Source organism: Coturnix japonica, chromosome 3 (genome assembly GCF_054131305.1).
Source record: "Coturnix japonica strain WE chromosome 3, WE-NBRP24, whole genome shotgun sequence".
Taxonomy (NCBI): Eukaryota; Metazoa; Chordata; class Aves; order Galliformes; family Phasianidae; genus Coturnix; species Coturnix japonica.
Window position 1 is genome coordinate 47,964,245 of NC_140665.1, and position 11,964 is coordinate 47,976,208.

The following is an 11,964-nucleotide window of genomic DNA, read 5'->3' on the forward strand; positions in this document are numbered from 1 at the left end:
GAATACATTGTAATTCCAAGCTTTCCTTCTTAAGATTCTGTTCTCAAAGACTAAACATGTATAGTGCAGCAAACACTGGTATGTTAATAACAAAATATATTTTTCCAAGAGGGGAAAAGAAAGGGTTTGGATTAATTTTGAATATTTAGGCAGGAATCTGGTCTATTATACAGAGCATCAAAGAAAGAAAAAATAGTTTTCCACTCAAATCTACTTATTTCAAGTGTGAAAAAGTTGGTGCAAAGCATTAACACCCTTTCTTAGACCAGCTGTTGTTGCTGGAGAAAAACAGCTAAGCTGTCAGCCAGGCAAACTCTACTTCAGAACCAAACTAGAAACCTTCAAATATAAATGTTAGTTAAGAAGAAATTCTCTATATTTCAAATGAAAAATGTAATCATCTGGACAATCTTGGACAAAACGTGGCTGGTACTTTTAGAGTAATAGGAGGTGCTGGGTAGTCACTAGTTCCAATAGGAAACAGAGGAACACAGGTGTCTTAACTTGTCTGTAATGACCCAGCTTTTCCTTGCATTTCTTGTTTTAATTTTTTAACTGCACAGTGTAACATAACATGAGCTTTTTGAGAACTGGCTCATGGGCAGAAGAAAATAAAACAGCTTTCTAATTCCTTCCTTATTTCCCAAATAATTATATTCTAATTCTACTGATAAACATTTTTATTTTTTTTAATTTAACTAGAAAACATTTTTTTCTTCCAGCTTCTGTGTGGCTAATACAGCTTTTAAAAAATGATGCTGCTCTGCATGAAATGCCATTATTTCTCCTCCAGACTGAAATGCTGTTTTCCAATCAATTTTGCTCAAAAGCTATTTAAAAGCTATGAAAAGAAATCTTATTGAGAAAAATGTCCTGGAAGCCATGTGTGGAATTATTACTGTTTTGTTTTGGAATCAGGATAGCAAAACCTGTGGAGGCCAATGCTGCTTGGACTTCATATCCTGAGATTACAGAGTAATGGAGTTTAATAATATTTTTGTTAGAGACAGTTACCTAAGTGAAGGAAAAAAAGATGTTTAATCCAAACAAACAAACCCTATTGCTTCATTTCTGTGCACATAAAACTGTTTGCATCTATTTTTTCTGGAAACGATCAAATTCAGATCTATTACAGGTGCCCTCAGGCACGCACAGACAAATTGTCAAGTATAAACAAGGGCCTGAAATTACAGCATGACTACTACAGCTTAACTGCTCCTGTGTCTGCGCTGGCACGGTGGTAAACCCGAGTTAGTGGTCCTCCTGGATGTGGCTAACTAGCAGCAGCTGGAAGCACGAACAAGGCAGTTTCTCATCACAATCAGCATGGCTGTGCATTAGCACCCTGCCCTGCTTCCTGAAACCTCTTCACAGAAACATGCTGTTCTCTCACAGCCTTCTCTTCCTTACGGTGAACAACCCCAGCTCTCTTGTAGGAGAGGTGTTCCAACCTTTGGATCACTTTTGTCACCCTTTCTGGACGCGCTCCAACAGGTCCATATCTCTCCTGTACTGAGGACTCGGCTTTCCTTGCACTGTGTACAGCTAGAAGTAGGTGCATAAGTAATATCCAAAATACAGAGAGGGCAGGGCAAAATACCAGGCTCAAAGTAGAAATCTAATCCCCACACTTTCCTTCTCATTCTCATACTTAAAGAAAACCGCTTTTTTTTTTTTTTTAAGTGAGAAAAAAAAAAAAAAAAAAAAAAAAAGAAAGAAAGAAAGAAAAAAATGGCATGTTAATAAGGCTGATTACTGCTGTATGGGAAAGTACTGCACATGTCAGAGATTGCTGAGGAAAATTCCCTGTGCTGATAAAAGGATAAGTGACACAGAAAACACATCAGAAAAGATCTACCAGGATATGTTGTTACCAACAAACTAACAGTAAGTCTGCCCTGCTCATCATAAAGAATTTCAGTGGAATAATTAAATTTTTACAATGCTTCAGAAAGGCAGGTGAAACAGGCCACTATTATACTGTCTGCAGCATTTCCCGGCATCTCTCAAACACTGAAAACAGTGAATTACAAGGACTCCTACTCTGGAAGCTCTTAAAACAAGCTTGTAATTCAAATTCTAAGACAGCTGGAAGGTCTTTCTAACTATTATCTGAATGCAGTGGAGCACTGAACATATTAATTCATAGTTATATTCCATCTGTATCCTCATCTATCTCACAAGTGTCTAAATAACATGACTGATTCATGCATTATTTATCTGGTGCCTGGGACTTCGCCTGTCAAGGAATGCAAACTGGAATTTAAAATGTGTCAAGACATATCTGGCAAAGTAGGAAATGATTTGGATTACTCACTAGCATCAAAGAGCCTTCCATGTTGTGCCCACAAAACAGGACTCTCTAGCTCATAATTATCCCCTGCTAACTCATTATTTGTGTGTACATGGTGTGCAGGACAAAGCACACAACAAAGAGAGTCATCAGATCCAACACTTTATTATCAAGCTGTTCCACTCTTCTGCCCAGATTTGATTCACTTTGTGAAACGAAGTATATGATTCAGAAAATAAATACATGAAGATCTTTGTTCCCTGTTTATCTTCAACAGATGAATGGATCCAACATTTTCCATGTAATGAGCTCCCTGAGGGGGATCTTTGAATTAGGATAGAACTTATTTTTCTTCAAGTTCTGCAGTTTCATGAAGTAACGTATATGGGTAGGGTGGTGGTAGTGGAAGGAGTCTTTCCTTTTATCAGTTTAAATTTGTCCATTTTCCAAAAGAAAAAGATGGATACAAAATGTAGAAATTAGTTACACAATTTGATCATATCAAGCCTGCTCCATTAATTAGGAAAATGATTTACAAATAATTTCACTGGCAAAACCTACTTTTAAGAAAAACAAATACTTTGAACAACTAAACAGTTACTAACTTTTTACATTTTGCTCATTTTGACTAATATTGTTTCAAATATTGGCCAATACTTTGTCAGCAGTTAAGAATGGGTAGCTCAGTTGAGCATCTTTTCCCCCACTTTCTAGCTTTTCTTTTTTGCTTGCTCATGAAGTAAACCAAGGATCATGTGTTAATGATAATACTACCTGTATACTGAGCTCATAAAAAGCATATTGTACTAAGATTTTCTAAATCAGTTCCACCTCTTCTCTTCCACATTACACGTACAATTATTACCAGGTTCAGAATATCCCATTCAAACAGCATAGGAAATAGTATACCACAGGAGATGTCAATGACTGTCTCTGTAAACAAGCTCCCAGCAGTTTTGATCATTACCATAACAGCCTCAATAGTTGAGGTCAACACAATTCACTACTGATATGGCCATAACCTGCGTAGGCAATGACCTCCTAAGAAATTCTGCTCCCAGATACCTATCTCATTTTATAATGGCTTCAATGAATCACAGAAAACTGCTAAAATTCCTCAAGTTAAAAAAATATATCCTGGAAGACAGAGAGAAAAAAAAAAATTCTTCAGTTTCTGACTGCAATATTTCCTCAGTCTCTTGACATTACTAGTTGAATTTCTGATTCAATGGAAATCCACATCCTTTAGATAGAAAAAAAATTACCATTGTGGTTCAAGAGTCAAAGCATTGAATGTTCCTTGCAGAAGTCCACTAGATCTGGCCATGGAATGGCAGGAGATGAAAATGAATGAACTTTTATAATAAATGAGAAGGAAACAGTATACACTTGCTAAGAACAACCTTTAGTGAAGTCCTCTTCCTTACAGGAAAAGGTAAACTGAGGAAAAAAACAATCATGGCTCCAGAGAGACATACAGAACCAAATTTAGGATCATAGCAGAAAAACAAAATTCTGAAGCCTAGTAAATAATTTCAAAAGGAGTTCATACTCCAGTAAACTAACAAGAGATATTATGTGAAACAAAAGTGAGGATGTGGAGAGGCACAAGGTTCTGCTTAGGCCATGTCTTCCCCATGGGACTGAACTGCACACCAAGGCTCTACCAGGGTTAAACTCGTATGCATACAATTCTTTCTTTAGTTTCCATGGGAAGTGTACTCAGACACAGGCCAGAGTACACCCTGGCCCATTCATATTCTACAACTGGACAGTTAGCAAACCAGTGCCTGTGGTTCTTCAGGTTTATTTTCCTGAGCCCTGAAGCCATTGAGAAGTATTGACAAATAGCCTAGGAGGGGATGAGACTTTCTCAGTCTATTTGGAATGCCCTTAAGCTGCACACACATTACATGCTCCTGTTACTGACAAATGAGACCAGTATCACAGGACCAGAGCCAGAAAGGCTTGATCGACCAGCAAACATAGGAAAAAAAAAAAAAAAAGGAAAAAAAAAAAAGGAAAAAAAAAAAGAAGAAAATAAAAGAAGTAAAGAAGTTGTGAAAGGGATTTTTTACTGGTATTTTTTGTTCTTTATGTTGATATTTTGGCAATATTTATAAGAATTAGAAAATAAAGCAGGGCAACAAAGCAAATGGAAAGAAGGAACTGGCAAAGACCAGTGTACAATGCAAAGCACACTAACTTACCAGACTGATCTCAGAAAGCCTCATATATCCTCACTCCAATGAGGTGTGGCGCTGGGTAAAATAAAGATGATTTTAGGTAATGCAACTCCTCATACATCCAAAGTTCCATGATATTACATAGACTTCCATGCTGGAATAAAATACATTTATGAAATCATAGAGCAATTAAAAAATGACAGTAAAATATGCAACCCACAGATTCTACTAGCAAATAAACCTTATTTCCACTGCCACTACCTATCTGCTGATGACTGGAGGAATTCAATCCCAAAAGATCATTTTTATTTCCCTGAGCAGGAAAATATCAACAAATATACCAAACAAATAAATCATCTTCCCAGTATTATAACTTCCCAATGCTTTTCTCATTTTTTTATAATAATTTTATTTGCTGTTGCTAAGTATTACAAGTACTGTAATTTTACATTTACTTTAAGTCATAAGCCATAGCAACTGACTACAGTTCTGATAAATGTCCTAAACCAATTCTGTTCAAGTTCCCAGTGCAGTTCTCTCTGCAGTACCTGAGCATTCAGCACCATCTCTGGCCAGATGCATAAAGTACAAGCTTAAATTCAAATAAATGAAAATGCCCAGAATGAAATTCACAGGATTTAGGAAAGATTAAGTTGTCACGAAGATTTATAGGCATTCTCTTGGAACATGAGGAGCCTCCAGAAATGAAAAAGAAAAAAAAAAAAAAAAAAGAAATCTGATTTAATTAGCTAAAAAACATTTTTATAAAATTCTGTGTGATGCATTAAACTTCCCAGTTTATAAGTTTGTTTCTCTTTTATTAAAGAAAAGTACTAAAATACTGTTGTTTTTACACATATGTTCCTTTTGGAGGATGGCAACACTTTCTACCTTTAGATTAATCTCATTACTTAATAGATACAGTATTACAGACTAGACATGGAGAAACTGTAAGGAAGAAATTGTCACTGAAATTTGAACCCATATTTCCTGCATGATTCCTTACCACAATAAGCCAAACTGAAACCACAGATCTAAAGACACATTATTACAGAGGAAAATAAAGGATTTGAGCTTAAGCATCTGAGTTAAAAAAAAAAAAAAAAAAAAAAGTCTCCCCTAGTCTTCCTCACATTTGCATAGAAATTCCTGTGTTCCAATTTGTGCCCATTGCCCCTTCTTCAGACATTGATGGGCCCTGTTGAAAACAGCCTGGCCCCATCCATGTCACTCTCACCCTTAAGATATTTACAGGCATTGATAAGATTTCCACTCAGTGTTCTCTTCTCCAAGCTGAAGAGACTCAGGTCTCCCAGCCTTTCCTCATAAAGGAAGTGCTCCAGGCCATTTATCGTCTTTATGTGCATCTACTGAGCTCTCTTTAAATGATTCCCATCTTTTTTGAACTGAGGATTCCAGATGTGCTCACATTATTCCAAATGTGGCCTCACTAGGACAGAGTAAAGTGGGAAAATCACCTCCCTTTGGCTCTTTTTAATGCACTCCAGGATACCACTGGCCTTTTTGGCCACAAAGGCACGCTGCTGGCCCATGGCCAACCTGCTGTCCATTAAGATACATATGTTCTCTGCTGAGCTCCTCTGTAGAGATCCCCTCTTTTGGGTCAGACCCAAACGTGTAGGACTCTATTCTTGACTATGTTAAACTAAATCAAGTTCCTCTCCACCCAATTCTCCATCCTGCCCCAGTCTCACTGAATGGCAGTACAGCTTTCTGGTGTGACAGCCACTTCTCCCAGCTTTGTATCGTAAACAAACTTGCTGAGGGTGGACTCCATCCCTTTACCCAGGTCACCGACAAAGAAGTTGCATATGTTCAGACCCAGCATCAACCCCTGGGGAACACTGTTAGTTACAGGCCAGACTCTGTGCTGTTGATGACAACCTTCTGAGCTCTGACAGTCAGACAGTTCTCAATCCATGAATAAAAATATTACAACAACCTAAATCATAAAGAATTCCACATCAGAAAATCTGTTTCTCACCTATTTGAATTGAAATGCATCATTATCATGTTAAACATCTAGGTATGAAATGCCAGTGAACCAGTCTACTGCATTTTCCCAGATGTCCCAAAGACCTGAAAAATAAATCTTCCTAATATTGTATTAGCCCCTTTCAAACACAGAAAAGGCTTTATTTAAGAACCACAAGTACAGAAAATGTCATATATTCACCAAGTTTTGTTCTGATTTTTATCTTAACTACTTCCTGTGTTTTCCCATTCCTTGCATGTTCTCTTAAGATGAAATGCAACTGACTTTGAATAGAATGACTTGATTGTAGAAAGCAAATTTACATATGCATCCTTGAATACCTGAGGTAAGTGGATTTAGAACTCAGTGTTCAGGACTCACTTGGAATCCTAATTACAGTCAGCTAGCTTTATGCCATCCTGGCACTGCAATGGTGAAATATCACTTGTGACCCAGTCCCTAGAGAATGACACTCTCCTCTTTCTGAAAGCTGAGGAAGTGTTATATGACCATGAGCTCATTCTTTCCTCTCTTTTTATCCCCTCAACTCCCTGCATACCATCCATCACCTTCTTGCTGCCCCTAATTCACTCAAGGGGTTCTGTGAAGCTTTTACTCATCCTCCTCCATATCAACTTACCTTCATTTGTGTCATCCCACTCCCATTTTCCACTCTGCCAAAAACAAGGTCTTCATTCGCCATTTCTCTTTACCACTGCCCATGTCACATGCTAGGACTTCCGTACAACCTTTCGTTCACATCGTTATTTTTACAGATCTCCTAGATAGACAAAAAATTTCTCCTCTATCTGTCCCTGCACACCTTCCCTGGGAAGAAGAGAGGAAGAGAGAGGCTGGAGTAATCAACTTTCAGACAACATTAAGCCATGCTCACCTGAGGTAGTAATATCACGGGAATTTGAGGTAGGTGGAGAGGGTAACTGCTGTCAGTGTGTCTGTCATGCCTTCCTTCAAGTGGGTTTTTTCTGCATCTTTTCTGTCTTACAGTTTTCATAATCTTAAGTCCCTGTAGGGCTAGGGATGGTAAGAGACATTATATCAGAGCTCTGGCTCAGTAATAACTCTATGGGAAATAAATGAACTCTCTATCATTCCCTTAGGGCATTTCCTAATTACAAGATCTGAAGAAAACAGTATGGTATATGGTGTCCTTCTCATCAGCTCCTCAGTACTGCTTAGAGACAGAAAGGCTACACATTGTTTAAAAGATCAGTAAGTAAATACTTAGTACTGCATCGCAGTGACAGCTCCCTAGCTTGTGTCTATTGTCCTAAGTTCAGCGACTTCACTAAGGGATCATCTGGCCCATATTTCCTTGCAGCTGGGTTCTCTCTTAATTGGCTTTGGATGTTTTATAACAGTGAGCATTTCTCTTAGAAATCAGTCTTTCAACATAGAAATAATTACTAATTGTGAGACTAACTCTACTTTCATTAACACTGGTACAAATCCAGACTAAATTTACTCTGTATTTCATCTGTGTACAAGTGCCTGCAGATGAGACTGGTCTTTGGCTGTTACATGGAGACACGACACAAACAGGCAGAAATTTTACCTCTAATGATCACAGCAGAAAGACAATTCATTTTTGGTATTTTCAGTTTTTATCTTTTCTTACCAGTTGTTCAATGCACACAAGAGTAAGCACAACAAAAACATAACTTAAATGCATTAATCCTGAAGAAATTGTGTGCAGACCTTACTAATTTCTCCTACTTCTGTCACACAGAATATATATTCTACTGGCATTTCACAGGATCGTGTGCCAGGAGTAAGAGATCAGTCAGTTTTGTAATCAGAATAATCATCAAAGCTCCACTGTACATAATACTTTTGCAGCTGAGTGAAAAAGGCCTTCAGCTTCAGAGAAGACAATCTGTAGCTGTTATTTATGAAATCTTTGTATAAAAACTTAATATTAAATCATAAAACAATGGCAAGACACTAACTACAAGGCAGCAAGAGTAACATCTGAAAGGAGTGCGTGACAAAGCATAGGCAAACATGTACAGCAGATGTAAATGTTTCAGAGCTAAAAAGCAAATGCTACTTCCTTGACATTTCTTTTCTGTCAAAATATAATTAAAGTATAGCAAAAAATGTATTTATGTAATGCATATAATTATGACTCTAGCTCTAGAGATATTTGCTTGAAGTGATAAAAATAAAGACATTCCCAATTGCTAATGTTGTCTAATCTATCTGCCCCTAACAGGAATGTACCTTGATTAGAAAGAAAAAGTCATTTTCCCAGATCAGACAGTGCGCCTGTCAGTGCATCAGTCACGAGAAATCAGGATCACAAAAGTATTAGATGTGTACCACAGACCCTGAATTAACGTGAATTACTAGAATTAAAAACAGAAATATATCTGAAAAGGTTAATATACCTCCATCTCTAGAAAGATAAAACTTTTGAGTACATTTCTTGAAAAGCCTGTGTCATATTGTTTTTTATATCATTCCTCAGTAGAGGGAGAAATTACAAGCTTTAACACACATACCTGTTTCTTGATTCTTCTTCGGAGAGGCAGTGGCAACATTTGCAGCTGTTCCTCACCAATCTGCTCCTTTCCAAAACATAGCTTTTCAAACCTGTGAAGACTCCAATAGATTCAGTGAACAGAATATGCCCTTTCCCCCAAGCTACCTGAAGATATATTGCCACTCAATTTGATCTCTCCTTCTCAACACTGGCAGAAGAATTTGTTTTACCACTGCCTCTTTTACCCCATACTCCAAATGAAATGCATCTAAGAAGGTGGAATCAGAAAAAAAAGAGCTTCTAAAGAACATATGAGTAAGTGAAAATCATAGCAGACCCCAAGCTCACTATTAATTGTGCATGTTGCTTTACGCTGTTGGAGGAGGCTCCTCCACAATCCTTCAGGAAAATATTCTGCTTTCCTTTTATCTCTGCCCTCCACTCTTCTTGAACCTGAAGCTGATCATAGCTAGGAGACCTAGACAGACACATAAAGCCTTGACAAGTCTAGTTCCCACTCTCAGGATTACTTCTGGTCTATTGCTTACTATTGCGAAGCCAGTAGGATTTGTGTAGGATCTACATAACTTGTATAGATCCAGCCCTGAAAAATGCAGTAACACAACAGCAGAGGCACTGAAGGCCAGAAAAAAAGGTACCAAATCAGATAAATCTATCAGCATTGGGATGAAATAAATATATAAATAAATAATCACAATATGGAAATTTAAACTTTAAGTCCTGCATTAAATGTCATTCATAACCCTATTCTAGATGCAACTACTCCCTCCCAATAGAAATCTTCCATCTGAGCAGCATGAAAAGAAATCTCCAGTTATTTTGGTGTTTTCCTTGTGGTAGTTTTCCCCTCCACTAGACATTTCTAACTGCTCCTTCAATGACTCCAAAGTTAGTTAATTTATTGTAAACCTAATGAAAGTGCAGTATGAGAACATCAACCTGGCTTGCTTATCAACCAAGCAGTCCTCATCTCCAAGGGCAAAAATTATGCTAATGGAACAAAAAATTCAGATAATATGAACTATTTTTGTTATCAAAAGGCAGGTAAATAGGGAGAGTTCATTAACTCTGTAAACATCACTGATTACTCTTGGGATATTTGATTAGCTCAGTTTTTAATTCAAGTAGAGATAAAGGGTCACATTTCTATAGTGGTTTCTATTACTTATGGAAATACAGTGATTCAATGCTCTTTTCACAGTAAAAATAATGCACGAACAGTCCTTTAAGTGGATCCAGTTCAACAAAGCTCTTGAACAAATATTTACACTGTGGTGATGCTATGTACAAAACAACAACATATATTTCATATATTTCTGAAGTGATTATTGAAATATCCACTTAAACAGGAACATTTCCAAGAAAAAATATGCATTACTAAAACAAAAAAAACAGCGAGGGGGCTGGAGAGAAATTACTGTTTTTCTTTTCCTGATGATGAAAATTCATACTGGCAAACAAATTGATTGTGCTTTTATTCTGCACTCCTGTATCTGTATAGAACAAGTCACATAAGAGAGGAGCTGTACAATGCTACAGCAATTATTACCAATAATAATAGTAATACTAACAATGGTCTGAGCCTCACTCTCACTCAAAGATATCTCCTTTCACACACCCTGACAGCTGTACCCTGCCTTCATGTAGGAGAAACTTCTTGTACCATCATACATCAGGAAAGGTTATGAAATGAATTTTCTCAGCAAGCACATGTGAGGGCAGCTCAGCCAACCCTAATCCAAAGCCACACAAAGACAGAAAGCTTTGTTTTGCTGCCCAGCACATGCACACACACACTCCCTGGACATCACATGGAGTGCAAACAATACCACAACTCAACCTACCACAAATTCCATTGAACAATACACCAGCAATCAATGTTGTACCATCCACATGCTGGAAAGTTAGAAGATGGGCGCAAATGTTGTATTGGCTTCTACCTGTTTTCAACTAATCCAAAAATATCTTGCTAAATGCCTCAAGGCGCAACAAAAGAAATGACGAAATAATTAAATAAATGGTGAAATAAATAAATAAATAGACAAAAGATGTTCAATACCTCTGGGTTTCTTTGTTGCCGATTAACGATTTATGTGGCCCGACAGACAATGCCAATAATACCTCAACTCTATCAATTTTCCATAATAGGTAATGTGTCAACACAAAAGTGCAAGCAATTAAGAACAAAAAAAAAAATGGACTGGAGATATTTGTTAAACACTTATCCATTTTTGAAAAGGTAAAAAATTGGAAATCCAGGCTTATTTTCCCATGAGCCAAAGGCATCAGCTCTTGTCTTTCCATGTCATCTTGCTATCAATATGCTGTTGCTAGGATGTGAATGTTTCCATGGAAATAAGTGAACTCTTCAGCTTCACTAACAGCATTGTTACACCCTCCCATTCTCTCTCCTTCCTGTTTATTTTTCTTACTTCTGGAACCAATATGGAATTGAAAACAGAACAAGATGGCCAAATCCTAGGATAGCCAAAGGACTTCCTTCTGACTTCCCACAATATCACTGATTATGGTCTCAGACATAGTTTGAGACTGCTTTGTTCTATTTCAGATTCCTGGCATGGAGCAGAGCACTGCATCACACTCAGAAAAGGGCCTGAAAGCTGAAATGGAGCAGCATGTTAAGTGCTGGCACTCTCCTTCTGCCAGCTTTGCTGGGTCTGGAATAGTTTCGGAGGCAGAAGCTCTTGTGCAGGTGTTCCACTGAGGCAGAGGCCAGGCTGTGATTGCCACCTGTTGGGTCTGTTATTGCAATTGCAGGGCTGGCAGCAGGACTGGAGCCTGGAGAGCGGCACAGATCCGAGCAGTGCAAGAGCACATGCATTCATCTGTGTCCTCCTGGTCTGCAGGGGGCAATAACTGCTACCATAATTATTATAAAACAATATACGTGTTAAATATTATTAAAAATATGGGTGATCTATATCGCTACATTTCAGACCCA

At 37.7% G+C, this 11,964-nt stretch overlaps 1 long non-coding RNA gene across 2 annotated transcripts; it reads right to left on the bottom strand.

Moving 5' to 3' along the window:
* Window positions 1-2,442: 2,442 nt before the first annotated feature.
* On the bottom strand, window positions 2,443-11,095 carry LOC107311586 (uncharacterized). 2 transcript variants are annotated; one of them, XR_014944015.1, is made up of 5 exons: window positions 10,847-11,095; window positions 9,001-9,091; window positions 7,116-7,303; window positions 4,504-4,633; window positions 2,443-2,711 (listed from the first exon to the last, which is right to left on the bottom strand). It is a non-coding gene; the product is annotated as an uncharacterized LOC107311586 (long non-coding RNA). The 2 variants fall into 2 exon arrangements; XR_001554154.3 differs by lacking the exon at window positions 7,116-7,303 and adding an exon at window positions 7,371-7,510 and having other exon boundaries at window positions 10,847-10,947.
* Between the last annotated feature and the right edge of the window lie 869 nt (window positions 11,096-11,964).